The sequence below is a fragment of the Chenopodium album genome, chromosome 25, assembly GCF_948465745.1.
Source record: "Chenopodium album chromosome 25, dcCheAlbu1.1, whole genome shotgun sequence".
NCBI classification, from domain to species: Eukaryota; Viridiplantae; Streptophyta; class Magnoliopsida; order Caryophyllales; family Amaranthaceae; genus Chenopodium; species Chenopodium album.
In genome coordinates this window covers 17,149,459-17,166,563 of record NC_137858.1, presented here as the reverse complement: position 1 = coordinate 17,166,563, position 17,105 = coordinate 17,149,459, and positions in this window count along the sequence as shown.

Sequence of the window (17,105 nt, the reverse complement as noted above, 5' to 3'; positions counted from 1 at the left end):
TTATGCAGATTTGATGGTAGGTGATGAAGTGGAGGTGGCTTGCCTTTTTTTGAGAGCTTTCAATGGAGCCTAATTCTGTACAAATTCACTAATGCTGCTACTACTAACTCAGCAATTAGGAATTAGGGCTAATTTTAGATGATGATGTTGATTTTGTAATTTTCAAACTTAAATTTCTGGTCTGTAATTTCTGGATACAATTTGAGTTCCCTCCCCCCCCCCCCCCAATCCCTTTTGCAAACGCTTATGATTGTGGGGTGTTTATGAAACACTTTGGTCCTTTTATAAGGGGTTGTTGCTTTGAATGTTGTGTTTTATTTTCAAATTTTCATGAAATTTTTTGGAGCCAAAATGAAATTTGGAGGCTAAAATAATTTGCCTCCAAATTTCCTGACAGGAAAAGGGGGAAAACGAGAGGGAAAGGAAAGAGAAAGGAGAAAGAAAAAAAAAGGGGCCAAATGCACCCACTTGCATAAAGTTCCTCCTCTTTTCCCTCCCTTTTTAATTCTCTAATCACATGCCCCTCCCTTTAATCTTTCCCCTTAAAATCTTTTGCCTAGGAGTCCGCAACTCCCTCCTTTGTTGCGAGTAAAAAGTAACGGAGGGAGTATTTTAAGTTAGAATTTAACTTAGTGATGTCAAATTTCAAATCGAAACCGTTTAACTGACCGAAACAAACCATCCAAATGAGAACCGAACCGATTAAAAACCGTTTTTTTTAAAACGAAAACGACCTGAACCGTATGTGAATGAAATCGAACCTATCCGAATAACGTTACACCGTATAAGAGTCGAAGCCGTTAATGAACCGAACCAGTTCTAAACCAAACTAAAATCAAACCGAACCAAAAAGAACCAAACTATTTCTAACCCGAAACCGCTTCAACCCGAAACCGTTTGAACCGGGATAAAAACTGTTTACACCAAACCGTTAACAACCCGCAACCCGTTTGCACCGAACTGTATATAAACCGAACCGTTTATAAACCGAACTGCTTGTAAACCGAATCGTTTATAAACCGGATCGCTTATAAACGAATCGGCTACAAACTGCTTACTATAAAGAGAATATTAAAATCAAGTAAAAAGGTGTTTTAAATGAAATTTAATTATGCACACAAGTTTACTACCGATCGAGCAATAAAGAACTGAACTAGTTATAAAGTGAACCGAAAAAGAACCGAACCAGTTATAAACTGAACCGAAAAAGAACCGAACTGTTTCTAACCTGAAACCCTTCCCAACCCGAAACTGTTTGAACTGGGATAAAAGCCGTTTATACCGAACCGTTAACAAACTGCAACCCGTCTGCACCGAACCGTTTACTACCCAAACTGTTTACAACCCGAACCGCATTAAAACCACTCAAGAATAAACCAAAACCGAATCAAACCGATAACTATTTAAACCGAAATGAAACCGACCCGCGAAACACTTAAACCGATTTCAAACCGACCCGATTTAATATCGAACCGATTTCAAACCGAACCGAACCCGAACGGTCAAATCATTTTGACAGTGCTAATTTTACGGCATTTCTTTTTATTCTTTACATTTAGTATCTTTCCTATTTAAGTCATAAATTTTGGATAAAATTATCCTTGATTTAAAATTTTAATACTCAAAATTCCTTACTTTTCCAAGTGTTATTGTACTTTTTGTTATAAAATTAAAGAGAAAGAAGAGAAAGTAGGGGGAGAGAATAAATCAGTCTATCTTATTCCATAGAGTGGAGATATATATATATATATATATATATATATATATATATATATATATATATATATATATATATATATATATATATATATATATATATATATATATATATATATATATATATATATATATATATATATATATATATATATATATATATACATAACCAAGTTATATTGAGAACCAAGACTAAAATAAGAACTAGGAACTAATCTAGGCCCTTAGATTATGTTAATCAAACGGCTCACATGCTTCCCGTGTCATTAATGGTATTTTGTAATATTTTAACTTTATAAAGTAGTTTCCAGTTTCAAATCTAAAAAGTAAATAAAAAATTTAGTAAAAGTAATTGAAATCAGTCTTAAAGTAATTGAAATTGGCTTAAAAGGTAAAAAAAGTGGAAAAAAAAGTTTGAAAATAGCAAAATTACGAGAATGCCATTAATGAGAGCGTGTGCAATGTGAGCCATTAGATGGAGTGCGATCAATGGCTGAGATTAGTTCCTAGTTCCTATTATACATCTTGGTTCTCACACACGCGCGCGCGCACACACACACATATACATATATATATATGTATGTATACATATATATATGTATACATACATATATATATGTATACATACATATATATATATATAACTTGGGTTTGCTTAGATAGCAATAAACCCTAAATCTAGAACATTCAGAAATGATAAAAGAGGATAATGGATATCCACACAATATTTCATAACATTCCCACTTGGATGTCCATTATCGAAGAGTGTGCCTCGTTAAAACCTTATTAGGAAAAACTCTATGAGATAAAAACCTAATGAAGGAAAAAGAGTACAACATTTTTCGTAATACGCTTGAGATGCTGCTGCCTCATTAAAAACCTTACCAGGAAAACCCAATGTGGGACAAAACCATGGTTAAGGGAAAAAGAGTGCAGCGCGTATTTTCTCCTCCTGGTGAATACATAACTTGAGATTATATAGTGCTGCAGTGAATCCAATATGGCTAGGTGTCTTCTCATATGACGCAAAATAATATCATTCCTTGATCTTCGATCTTCCCAAATCTTCAAATCTCCACGAGAACAAGTGAGTCTTCATATCACCATACCTATGATAATAATACATGTGTTTGTCCACACTTCATTCAAAATCTCTGTTTAAAGTTGTCTTAACAATTATACTTATACCTTCTTCTGGAGGCCGTGAATAATAGAAATTGAAGTTTATTATTTAATCAAACATTCCTTAATGGCAACACATGATATTATTAATGTTGCTCTTCAATCTCGTATGAATTAATATAACACATGTAATTATATACATTGATCATGGTTCTTCTGGACCATAAAAAAACAGTCTCACGCATAATTATCCCGTTAATATTCTTAAGAAGTTTCATAATTGACACGATAATTTTCCGCGAGTACAAATAGTAAATCTCATTAGCTCATGTACTCAAACTTCAGGTTGAGGTGTCAATGATGTAGTCACATAAAATTTTCAAGAGTTTGATAATAATTGCAATATTCAAAATATAAAATTTGTAGGACTGTGTATTTAATACGTCGTATTTAAGTTCTTCATGAACTTTTTTTTTTACATGATTCATAACATGCTATTAAATCGACGTAATCAATATAGGTTCAATTAGGATTGTTAATTGGGTTTGACTCTCAATTATATTCTATAAGGATTGTTAATTGGATTTCACTCTCATATAGATTCAATTAGGATATTAAATTAGATTCAATTAGGATTGTTAATTGGATTTGATCTTTCGATTAGATTCAATAAGGATTGTTAATTGGATTTGACTTTCAATTAAATTCAATTAGGACTGTCAATAGGATATGAATTTTAATTAGATTCAATTAGGATTGCTAAATGCATTTGACTTTCAATTAGATTCAATTACGATTGTCAATTGGATTTGACTTTCAAAAGATTCAATTAGAATTGCTATAAATGCAATTAACTTTAGATTAGGATTGTTAAATATATTTGACATTCAATTAGAGTCAATTCAATGTGAATTAAACATACACGTGTCATGATATGACTAGTTCATTTTGATTTATTATACTTTATCAAAATAACATTTGTTTCTCGATTTTCGTGATGACTATTACTCGGGTAATATTTTGAAGGTTATTTTGATTCTTTATGGGTTCAACTTAAGCTAGAAATTGAGAGTTTACGTTAATTTTTTGCCAATTTTGAGCTTAATTTGTACCCATTGGATCAAAAAGACCCCTAAAACCCTATCCCAACAATTTCCGTGGTTAAAAATAGTGATACGTAAATCGAGATATTTCTCGATATGAAGAACGGAGCATTTACTTTATTCTTTTGTCAAGATTACCCAAAAAACCTTACACGAGCAATTTTCATTACGAAAATCAAGAAAAAGTGTTTTTCTTATTAATTAATATATATGATTAGAAGGAACCATTTCATAATATTCCATGTGTCCTATAATATCTGACAAAATTCCGATTTTACATCCGTCCCACAATAATTGACATGTTACTAATAAGGAATGAGACCACTAATAAAAATTTCCCACATTACTTGACACGTTACTAAAAACGGAACGAGACCACTAATAAAAAAAAATTTGATAGCTATCAATCGATTATACATACACATAACATTTAAAATCTAATAATCCCATAGTTAAATACTCCCTTCGTCACACAATGCATAGCCTATTAGGGATTTTTCAAAGAAATTAAGATAGATAAAGATTCCTTAAAATAAACAATTGTAAGTACAAAGCAAGTGGGACTATTATATGAGGAAAGTTCATGTAAGTAATCCATACCTCTCAAAATACACCAATCACATTCATTCAATAAAATAAATGAACCAATCATATTTATTCACAAAGAAGTACACGGATTTAGCTAAGAGCCAAAATTATTGATAATGGAGAGAGAGAAAGAATATGTCAGAGACACAGAGAATATGTCAAAAAAAATGAGTAAATGCCAAAATTAGTGGGCTAGCCAACATTAAAAGGGGGAGGGACAACTCAACAATTTAGGGACATGAGAGGATGATGATATGACTAATAGTGAGATATGACTAATCGACTTTTACATTTTTACATTTTAATTGTGTTTGTCCTATCATGTCTATCGTCCTATTCAGTGTTTTGTCCCTATTATGTCCGTTGTCCGTATTATGTCTTTTGTCCGATAATAAGTTAAGATAAGATAAGTTCAGGAAAAATAAGTTCAGATAAGTTTAGATCAGGGTTAATAAGTTCAGCTAGGATAAGTTCAGGAAAAATAAGTTCAGATAAGTTTGCATAAATTGTGATAAGGGTTAATTAGGGTTACCCAAGTTCAATTTATAACTAAAATAAGTTCTAATAAGGGTTAATAAGTTCAGCTAAGATCAGATAAGCTCAGATAAGTTCATTTAAGTAAAAATCAGGTGAATAGAACGCACCCTAAATTCACCATTTGGAAAAGTGAGGGACTAAATCTAAACTTACCCCAAACTTAAAGGACTAATCTTATTGGTGTAACATAGAATCTTAATTATATTATTATTGAAAGGATAGAAATCATAACACAAATGAATTATTAATTATATTGAAAGGATAGAAATCATAACACATTGCCATGAGCGTTTTTGGGTTGATAGAGCTTAAATCCCCCGGGGCTAAGACGTATGTAGAACACATACGGTTTTTCAGAAAAACCGAAGGAAGTTGACTGTGAGAAGAGAAAATAAGCCACCGAACTGATTTAAGGACTGCCGTGACACAGCAAAGTGCACCGTGTCACGGTGCTGCCCACCGTCAGACGGTGAACTGCACCGTGACACGGCAGATTCTACCTTGACACGACAGTCAGAAAATCTGACTGGTGCCCTGTTTTTCTTCGTACGCAATCAAGTTATTCAATTTTTCCTACGGGACAGATTTAAATGCGACGTTAAAACGTCTATGCTTATGCAAAAATGCCAAATTAATCACAGGAATATTTTTCAAGAATCTTTCAAGTCTCATCCACTCATCTTAATTAAATTTCGCTCACTCAAATCGATAAATAACCAAGAATCATCCCCAGTGGAGTCGCCAAATTGTAAGCGTCGTTTGAAGTGCGCCTACGTTAAGCATGTGTGAATATGCTTGGCACTCATAGGAAGTGGCAATTGACATATATGGTTAGGGACACGATTAGGGACAAGGAAAGTAGGGAGCCGCCAACAAGTTTTTAAGGAACTTGTAAACCGTTCACGGATCATAAAAGGCAACCACGAAAAGGGACAACGAAAGGCAACAACGATTGACCCATGAAGGTTACACCCCGTTCATAATCCATGAGATTACTAACTCCATATGGTTCGGAACCACGAAAGGAGGATCGGGGATGATGGTACGAAGTGAGTCATGGAGTCACATTCGCCCATATTGGCCTTTACTCGATTCTTATAGTGAAAAGTATTCTTACGATCTCAAAGGCATACAAACAAAGATTCAATTTGCTCCAAACTATTATTAAGCTATATTGGTTGAATATTAATGCAGCACATAATTCTAAAATACTGGTGATCACTTGATTTAACAACAAGATTAAAAGAACCTAAACCGGTCATCCAAATTATCTTATTAGTCGTGATTTTCAATTACATATTCCCTTTAACATGCAATACGGTGATCATAATAATAATAGAATCAACATTAATATTGGAAGCAATATAGCAATAAATCCAACAATACAAAATCGTTAGAAAAATAATAGAAATAAAAGGAACATGATTCCTTACTTTGATTTTGTTTGCTTGCTACTATAAAAACAATAAACGTGTTAGTAACTTCAAGGAAAATTAATAAAACAATAATTAAAATTAAATTAGATTAAATAGAATTGATTTGGGGCCAAACCCTCAAACAGTTCTACCTTCACGCCGTGGTTTAAGGACAGAACCTCGGGTAAAGTACGGACTCCTGGGAGTGCTTAGGGAAGGTATTTTGAGAGAGAAAGGTAGGCTAGTGTTTAGGCTAAAGCATAGAAGAGAGAATGAGAGAGTTAATTGATGCCCCGACATTAGAAATGAGGGGGTATTTATAGAAAAAATGTGCTGAGGGAACACACGGAACCCTAAAAAGATAAAAACCCTAAAAACTATACCGCGACACGGCAAAGTGTACCGTGACACGGGAAATCCCACCGTCAGACGGGAAATATACCCGTGTCACGGTGCACTTTTGTGTGACACGGGAAATATATGCTGAACGGGGAAGAAAACGCGTTAAGGGTTTACGCGGAAAAGACACGAAAACCCCCCGTGTCACAGCAGGTGTCCCGTGTCACGGGAAATCCCACCGTCAGACGGGACATTTTCCCGTGACACGGTGGAATATTGCCGTGACGCGGGGATTTTTTGTCCGTTTTTCCTTCTAAATTCAATTTTAACCCTAATTTCATTCAGCATTTTAAGTGCCGATTGATAATTTCGGGCCATTTTCTGATTTATTATTATTTGGGCTAAAATAAGAAAATAAGTAAATAGAAATAAATAAAAGGTTTGGGCCAAAAATAAATAATAAAACAACCAAAATAAAAAAAGGTTTGGGCTAAAATTAAAACTATGCTTTGACCAAACATTAAGACTGATCCATGGATTATTAAATATGATTTTTTAAGCACTCTCAGGATTAAATACCGAACCCGACCAACAATGGCGGTGAAAAGTTGTTCATCATCGGGTTTGGTTTTAGGCAGACATTGTTAGGTGTCTACAGTTAGTAATCCATACCTCTCAAAATACACCAATCACATTCATTTAATAAAATAAATAAACCAATCATATTTATTGACAAAGAAGTACACATATTTAGCTTAAGAGCCAAAATTATTGATAATGGAGAGAGAGAAAGAATATGTCAGAGAGACAGAGAATATGTCAAAAAAATGAGTAAATACCAAAATTAGTGGGCCAGCCAACAGTAAAAGGGGGAGGGACAACTAAGCAATTTAGGGACATGAGAGGATTATGATATGACTAATAGTGAGATATGATTAATAGACTTTTACATTTTTACAATTTGATTGTGTTTGTCCTATTATGTCTATCGTCCTATTCAGTGTTTTGTCCAGTTCTATGTTTTGTCCCTATTATTTCCGTTGTCCGTATTATGTCTTTTGTCCAATAATAAGTTCAGATATGATAAGTTCAGGAAAAATAAGTTCAGAAAAGTTTAGATCAAGGTTAATAGTTAAGTTCAGATAAGTTTGCGTAAATTGTGATAAGGGTTAATCAAGGCTACCCAAGTTCAATTTATAACTAAAATAAGTTCTAATAAGGGCTAATAAGTTCAGATAAGTTTAGATAAGATCAGATAAGTTCAGATAAGTTCAGATAAGTAAAAATCAGGTGAATAGAACGCACCCTAAATTCACCTTTTTGACACGTGAGGGACTAAATCTAAACTTACCCCAAACTTAAAGGACTAATCTTATTGGTGTAACATAGAATCTTAATTATTATATTATTGAAAGGATAGAAATCATAACACAAATGAATTTATTAAATATAGTAAATTTTTTTTTTTAGAAAATTTGAAAATTTGATAATTACCACCTACTATAATTCATGTTTTAGTGATTACCACCTACAATTACTTTTATTTTATTTTTTCACCAACAATTATTCAAAACCTTAAATTTTAACACCAGTTTTCCAAACGTTCATGCATAACGTCATACCCTACAATTTCCCACCTTTTTTTTGTCCATCTTCCTCCCGATTTCCCCTTCTCTGATCTATTCTTTCAATTCCATTTTCTTTCTTCATTAATTTCTTTTGGTGATGCTAACCCACCATTTTTTCCTCACTAGTTAGATTCACATACACTGCCCTTTCTCTCTCCTATTTCCTTTTCAATTTTTTTTTTGGTTAACTTTTTTTTTCAAAAATTATCATTCAATTTGAAATTTAACTATAAAAGAACACTCTCTAAAAAAAAAAAAAACGACACAAAGGGACGTAAAATGAACAACAATGGAAGGTACCAAGCTTAGGAAATCTATTGCTTTCAAACTCATGCATATTGGACAAAAAGCCAAGTAAATTGGTTTTTGTTTTTTTTTTTTAAAAAAAAATTTATATTGCTTTTGGAATATTTAACATGAATGACAACCATAATTTTGTTAATCATAACGTGAAATTCACAAAATTTGAGTTAATTTCTCCAATTGTCCACTCGAATCAAATCCCCAATTTGATTAAAAAACCCTAATTTCATTTCAAAACCCCTAATTTAAGTTTTTGAATGCATAAAACAACACAACGTACCTTTTTTCCTTGATTACATTTGAGTATTGAAGCAAGAGGAATGATTTTTGACACCCTAATTTTATGTTTCATATTTCGATTTTAGATTTTTGCCCAAATTTGATGAATAAAGAAGGGAAAATCGTAAAAAGAAGAAAAAGAATAGGGAAAAGTAAGGGGTGGGGCCCAAGTGACGTCATACAAGAGGCTTTGAGGAAAGAGGCGGTGATTTTGTATGTTTTATAAAACTGTTGGTGGTAAAATAAAAGTAAAACAATTGTAGGTGGTAATTACTAAAACGTGAACTATTGTAGGTGGTAATTATCAATTTCCCATAATTTTATGCATGCAAAATAATTCTTCCAATTTATCTCCTTCAAACGGTCAAACTGCAAAAATTGATGTCTTTGATCTACTATTGATGGTCAAAAGCCCAAGATATTTTTCATGCCTGTCCACCTCACGAACTCCCATAGTATCAATAATTTCGTTCCTACGTGGAGTATTAACTTTATTACTTAAAGTGATCTCGGTCTTGCTTAGATTGACTTTTTGACCCGATCCTCTCTCATACTTGCTTATAATGTCAGCTATAACGGAGCATTCTAGCACATTAGCTTTAGCAAAGAGAATATTATCATCGGCAAAACATAAATGTGACACCTTTGGCGCATCCTTACCGACATGTATAAGCATATCACAAGCCACCTTATTCAACAATGTTGAGTAAGCATCAGCACATAATAGACAAAGATGCAGAGAAATATCAATGGTCTTGTTGGTATTGTAGATCTTATATTGATACAATAAACCATTTTTCTACCAACCTAAGGTCAAAAAGTACTAACGAACACTTATTATTATCATTAATAACTAGAGTAATTACTTCATACTACCTCCATTTCTTTTTAGTTGACACGTTTTGACTTTAGCACTATTCATCCACCTCCCTTTGACCGTATTTTATGCTTTATACGTAATGAAAAATATAGGCATGTGAGATCTTGTTAGATTCGTCACGTTATATACTTTGAAAGTATCAACTTTTCATAATTCTTATCGAAAATTAAAGATATTAATAATTGAATAAGTGCATTGACAAACGTGACTAAAAAAATGTGTTAACCAAAAAGAAACGGAGGAAGTATTAATTTAGACAATTCCACGGGGCCTAACTCGAATTTTCTCCTAAACACGTCGAACCCTATATTACTCGTCCACCAAATCCAGGTCACTCAAAATCAAATCATACGTTCTTTACTCTTCTTCGAGTCTACAAAAAATTTCTCTGCTTTCAAGGTAAATTCTTCTCCAATACACAAAGATCTACTAACATTTATATCAAATTATCTTCGAAATTTGTTGTATGATAATTTGAATCGTGATTGTTGATTTCTACTTTCTCTGATTGTAAATTGCAGATGATTGATGATCAAGATCTAGGGTTTATTGCCAATTTTCTTGGCGTTTTCATTTTTGTTCTGGTAATTGCTTACCATTTTGTGATGGCTGATCCCAAATATGAAGCAATTTAAGGATATTTCTTCCCCAATTTACAATGTCAGTTAATTTCAGTAGTATATCAATTAGTTAGTATTAGAATTTTTGTAATTCTGTGGATTTTTTGACAGTGAATCACCTTAATCTATGTATTTGAAGTATTCAGAGTGATTCTCGAATTGATTTTGAGCTGAATTTCATATGATTAAGAGATGATTGCATGACAATGTATGATTTTAATAATTGAGCCTTTTTTGTTGTTATGAATTTTAAGTTTTCTGTGTGTGTTTGAGATGTTAATTGATATGGAATTGATAGAATCTTGAGATGTTTCCGGGAACGGAACGTTGTGGTTGTGGGTGGAATCATGCTTGTGAGGTTGATCATGCTTGTGACTTTGTGAGGTTGAATGTGAGTAAATAGACTCATAGGAATTCCTCATGTATATATATGACTTGTGACTTGTTAATGTTGTGGGTTGAATGTAGACTGTGGGTTTAATAAGTTTTTGAGGCAAATGAGGATGAAGTTTTGAGAGTTGTTAAAGTTTCATTATGTTTTATTTTTGTTGTTGTCAATTTCTACATGTCAGTTTATGAGGCAAGAACAATGAGTTTGTTTTTTTTGTAAAACTAATCATACAATTGAAACTATTCAGACTAATCCCAAAACCACCCTAACTAAAAATTTTGATCAAAACCAGCCTTTGTAATGTTATTTTCATTTTTCAGCTCCACCTAAACTTGAGCTTAGTAAGTGTGCATAGAAAGTCCACTTATTCGAATAACAGGGCTTAAGGGTGGTATTTGGATAATTTATTCATGATATACTTACACCTAATAAGTTAAGCATGGGTGGCTATGTGAAAATGAAGTAAAAAGCTAGAAATTGAACTATTCATCTTTTCAGGCATATAGATGTTGTCTATGGAAGACCATTTTCTGAAATCTTGGCTGGCTGCATTTTCTCGGGTATAATGATTCATGTCTTGGACTGAATTGTTGGGCATTGGCAATCCCCTTGATAGCCATTTTGGAGGGTGCCCTTTGCAGTGATTCACAAAGAAGTTTCACACTACTTATTTATGAATGATATTATTGTACTCAGGGCAAAGACCGTTCACTTAGGGGGGGAAGGGGGGTTATCAGTAATTCCTTTCACCTTAAGGTGTTCTGAGAGCTCACAATTGGTTTTAGAAAACATAAAAGTAGCCTTCAGTTTTTTGTTTCAATTTCCATATACAAGAGTTTTTTCGTACAGAGTATATCTGACAAGTGACAATAGCCTTAACAAAAATTTTTAGGTGAACTTTGGAATATCCGACACTCTAAAAGTTAAACCTTCAGCTGTTTTGTCAAAGGGGACTGATGTTTGGTGCTTCTATATCTCAAATCCTGTATCTGCTATTCCTTTCAAAGTTGTCTATTTATTCTAGGATGGTTATGTGTTTCCTCCTATCATGTAGTGAAGAACATAGGAGCATAAATTGATGATTATAATTTTTTTTTTTTTTTTTTTTTTTTGAGACCCATTGATGATTATTATGTGCAATAGAAGAAAGTAGGAACTTTATGTTTTAGTGAAATTGTCCTTTATGCTTGAAGTTCTGGTCTCAGCCTTTAAATTTTACTAGTAGATATGGATATACTGAAGTTAGAAAGTTGCACACATAATTTTCTGACATTTCACATTTTCACTCTGAACCAATGTTGGGTTATGCTAGGAGTTAGTGCAGTGGAATCCACCACTGTGATGTATGTCATGGCAGTCCAGACTAGCTCATGCTGGACATTTCTGAACATTTAGGGACTGCACTTTCCTGTTGCTCGTTATCATAATCTGTCTTCTAGTATTGGATGTCACACTTAGTTCAAGCAATTGCTTTTCAAGAAAGTATCCAAGAGTTTTTGCAGGTGTAGGAGCTTGTACTGTGAATCTTTCTTTGACCTCTCACAGCATACTGTGCTAAGCCTTATATATCCTGCCTTTGATAATTAGGGGTTATATAGTTTGCTTAGCTCTTAGTTGCTTGTCTTTTGACGACCTTTTTGGACGGTTTGGTGGGTGAATTTTTGCTCAGGGGTGGTTGTGGTGATAGGACCGGCCTACCAGTAAAGAGAAACAATGCCTGTCTTGTGGTAAGTGTTGCATATACCTCTTTCGGCTGTCTCTTATCAAGCATCACATACCTCTTTTAGTAAGCTTTTCCTCTACCCTTTTTTTAATATTGGGTCCCACACCCATCCAACCCCTTTCTCTCTGGACCATTTCACTCCCTGCAGCACTTGATAAGTAGTGAAACATTTACAAAGGTTATTACTTACTTTGTATTTATTAGCAACCGCTTCAGCCACACCATTATGTCTCCCCCAAACTACACCCGATCCTCAAAAGAAATTTGTTAAGCCTAACTAGCAATTGAACGGGGACATGTTGTCATTTCACTTTAGATTAGTATAAGTAGTAACTTGATTATCCTATTGAGCTACAGGTCAGCTCCCAGATATGTCCGAGGATTTAGCATGTAGCACGATTTTGCTGACTTGGTTGAATGTGACCTTATTTAAGGGGCCTTTGATGTTTATATCTGTAAACAGTTATGACTGAGTTGTCTTTATTCCTTTTATCTGCCTTATACGGTTATACCTTAGATTCTTTATTTTTGAACATAATGTTACTTAGGGGTTGCTCGTCGCTCCCAGTTTTTTCTAAGCATAACTTAGATAATATAGAAATAACTAAGTAAACTATATTATGACACCAGCTTTATCATGTTGCTGATGTTCTGTTTCTGACGAAGTGGCATTCATGTTCATGACTGCCACCAATTTTTGTTTGCTGTACGGCTTTCACACTTTCAATTTACTGAGTGTTTGTGGAGTTAATTTTGTAAGGGGTACATTGGTAACTAGTTAGGGGATTTGGCCGTGAACGTGAGGGGTGGGGGGTTCGGAGGAGCGGGAAGATATCTTGCTGGCTGTTTAATTCCTTCTTTGAGCTCTAGCTTTTTACACGATTAGAACTTGTTTCAATTTGCATATGCCATCTGCAACATGAGAGTAGCGTAGCCCTCTTCTTTAAAGAGGAATATGATCTTTATAAGTAGATCTTGTATTCTTGTATCTTTCATGCTTGTTATTGCCATTCTTAATTTATTCACATTGGTTACTAAAAGCACATTGAAGCTAGTTCAAGAAGGCAACCTAAATAAAAAGAAGAGTCCGAAGACCTAAAAAGTACAGTACTTGCTAATAGCAAGTTGCTATATAGTCATAAAGAGATTTGGATTATTGGTCACAATCTGTACGAACGTTATCTCCGAAATTTCTCCTTGCGTAGCTATTAGATCGATCTCTAAGCATAGCATAATCCTCCACCTTAAGCATTGAAAAATAACAACAATACATCCAGTTACCAATCTCATTTTGTTATAGGCTGTAGCCACAAAATCCATCCAAAGCTAGCTAACTTCAATCCCATTGTTGTTCTTCAATGAGCATTCTCCAGATTGCCTTTTAGATGATTATTAAAGGTTCACGTCTAGGATGGCCTGTATGCGAAAATATGTCTGCAAAGATTTGAGGACATGGTATTGCCTTAGAAGAGCTGTGAGACTAAGGGCCTGTTTTGATTGACCGATTTGAATTGAACTTAACTAAACTGAACTTATTGGAGCTGAATTGAACTGAACTGAATATTTTATGAGAAGGAAACTAAGAACTGCACTGAACTTATTAGAGCTGAACTGAATTGAAAATAAACTGAAGAGAGCATACCCTAAGTTAATAAACTATTTTGGATCAGTGCTCACGTCCATAAGCAAAGACAGTAGTAGCTGAAATTTCGCCTTCGTAATCTTGGGCACCATGAAAACTGAAGAAACCTGATTTGGGTTTTAATCGCCCATACATTAACAAATTATTTTGTAAACCAGATGCACTTAGCAGCCCCTTTTGGTAAGTATTAATACATTGTCCTAATGGTATTGAGAGTGTATCAATTCTCATTCATCCCAGAATTCTCTCTTTATTTCACAAGTGTTCATTAATATATATCAATTACTAATTAGGAGCTAGTATTGTGTGGTAATGAGAAAAACGAGCTTAAATAAAGGTTAATAAGTTTCGATAAAACTAAGTTTAATATTTATAATACTTCCTTAAATATTACGAAGTATAATTGTTGCAATATATATGAAACGGAGTAAGTACTAATTAGTACAACACTCGAGGCACACAATATGTATTTCTTACTTTCATTTCTTCCTTGTATTTCCAAAAACTTGGTCCCCGGTTTCCTTTTGATACAAGACAAAGTTGTATTATTATGTTTAAAAACCGTCCATAAGTACGTAGTGTAGTACTTCCTCTGTTTTTTTTTTATATGCATCAGTTAATGACCGGCACATTTGCCGAGACGCTACTATGACCATAAATATCTTTAATTGTTTATTAGTAAAAATTGTAACAAGAGTATTATGAAACTAGACATTATGACGAATCTAATGATATATAATATAATAACATTTATTCATTTTTTAGAGGTGAAAAAATTAAGTCAACTATGGTATGTGAATAGTACAATTGTCAAAGTGAAGCATATAAAAAGAAAACGGAGGGAGTACTATTTTAGCAAAGTTGCTTAGTGTGACATTCTGTTAATGTTTTTCTTTTTGAGTTAGGAAGTATATTATATTATAAGAATGATAGTCAAATAAATTATTGGAGATAGAGGTGTCAAATCGGGTACCTAGATGAAGTTTGGGTTGATCCACGATGGGGTTGGGTGTTTGAGTCGGGTAATAACAGGTCATTTTATCCTAACAAACCAATCAAATCAAGTCGGGTCAAGCTTAATTATATTCGAGTCAAAGGTGTGTTAATGTATGGTTAGGTACAAATCGAATTTGGCTCAAGTCAAATTCATGTCGAGTCATATCGAATTCAATTAAGCTCGGATTCAGATTTAATTGGGTTTATTTGGGTCAAAATAGATTTAATAGACTTTGAATTAGGTCATTTTGAATTCGGTTAAATCTCAGTTCAAATCAATTTAGTTTCGATTAGATCTCTATTCAAATCAATCATGTTATTTCAAATTCATTATAGAGCTATTTGCTATACAAGTATTTTATTATCTTTCAATCCTATCAACCCCATGTTTATTTGTTAGTAGAATTTCTCTCGTCTACTAACAATTAAATAGATACAAACTATTGGGTCAATCCAGCCTGACCAAATAGTTTGTCAATCCAACTATTGTTTTTTGTATGTTTTTTGTATGACATTACAAATTTCTCACACCCTCAATTCCACTCTCTACCACCAACAATACTCTCACTCAGTCCTACTTCACTTTCTCTCTCCTCCCTCACCTTTAACTCACCCCTATTTTCTCTCTCCTCAACTTTGTGATAAATTACTCCATTTTATTTGTTCATAATTCATGCTTGAATTGAAGAGGATGGTAAGGATAGTGAAAATAAATATTGTTGATTATATTTGTCCATGATTTATGCTTAAATTGGCTTGATAATTGATTGAGATTCTCGGATTTTTCAAAAATAGCCCAAAAAATCAATTTGGGGCTTTCTTGTGTGATGTATATATAATTGTTGAGATTGATTGTTCTATATGATTGTATGTTGAGTTGTGAGCGTTTTGATAACAAATGCATGTATTTTGGTTGATAAATGAGCACGTTATGTTTTAGCCATGAGCTTAGTATGGGGCCTTCAATGGTGATTCCACCATTCTACCATTGTTGACCTTTTAATTATTTTTATAGAATAAATTTGATCTTCTTGATTATATCATCTATAATAAGTTGGATGATATCCTCTATAAGTTGGATGATATCATCCATTGTCCAATGGTTTAATTAAGAATATTATATTTTGGGTAAGTCTTGTATGTGGCTAGCCACACGGTGTGCCAACATATGATTTAATTAAATGGTTTAATCATTTTCATTTTTATGTATGAGTAACCTCATTTTTTACATATGAGTTCCGTCACTTTTTCCATAAAAGTAACCCAAATTTATTATACGAGTAAATCAAGTAATTTAGAAATAAATAACTCCATTTGTTCATTTGAGTAACACCTATTCTTTTGTTTTAAAAAATGAAATAATAATTCCACTTATTTAAGAGAGTACCCTTTTTTTTTCTTCTTATTTAAGTAACCTACATATGTAAGGTAACCCTATTTACTCATCACCATGAGTCCATGACCCCTTATTACTTAATTAATTGCCTTATGTAAGACTTATGTTATTTTTTTGTGAGATTTAAGTACTCCGTAAAAAAAAAAAAAAATACATGTCTCACACGAGTTTTCATCTAATAATTATAAAAAACTAAAAAGATAAATCAATCAACAAAGATACACAATTTTTTTAAAAATAATAAATAAAAAGCACAACTAATCATTTTCGGCTTAATCTCCTAGATAGAATATTAAGGTAACACAAATAGAAGAAGGTGTCCAAAGGTGGCTACCAAAATTAGGGTTATATATGTGCACACAAAAAGGGGTGTCCACCGCAAATGCTGGTTGTTATATAATCCAAAGATCCAGAATATGAATAAATC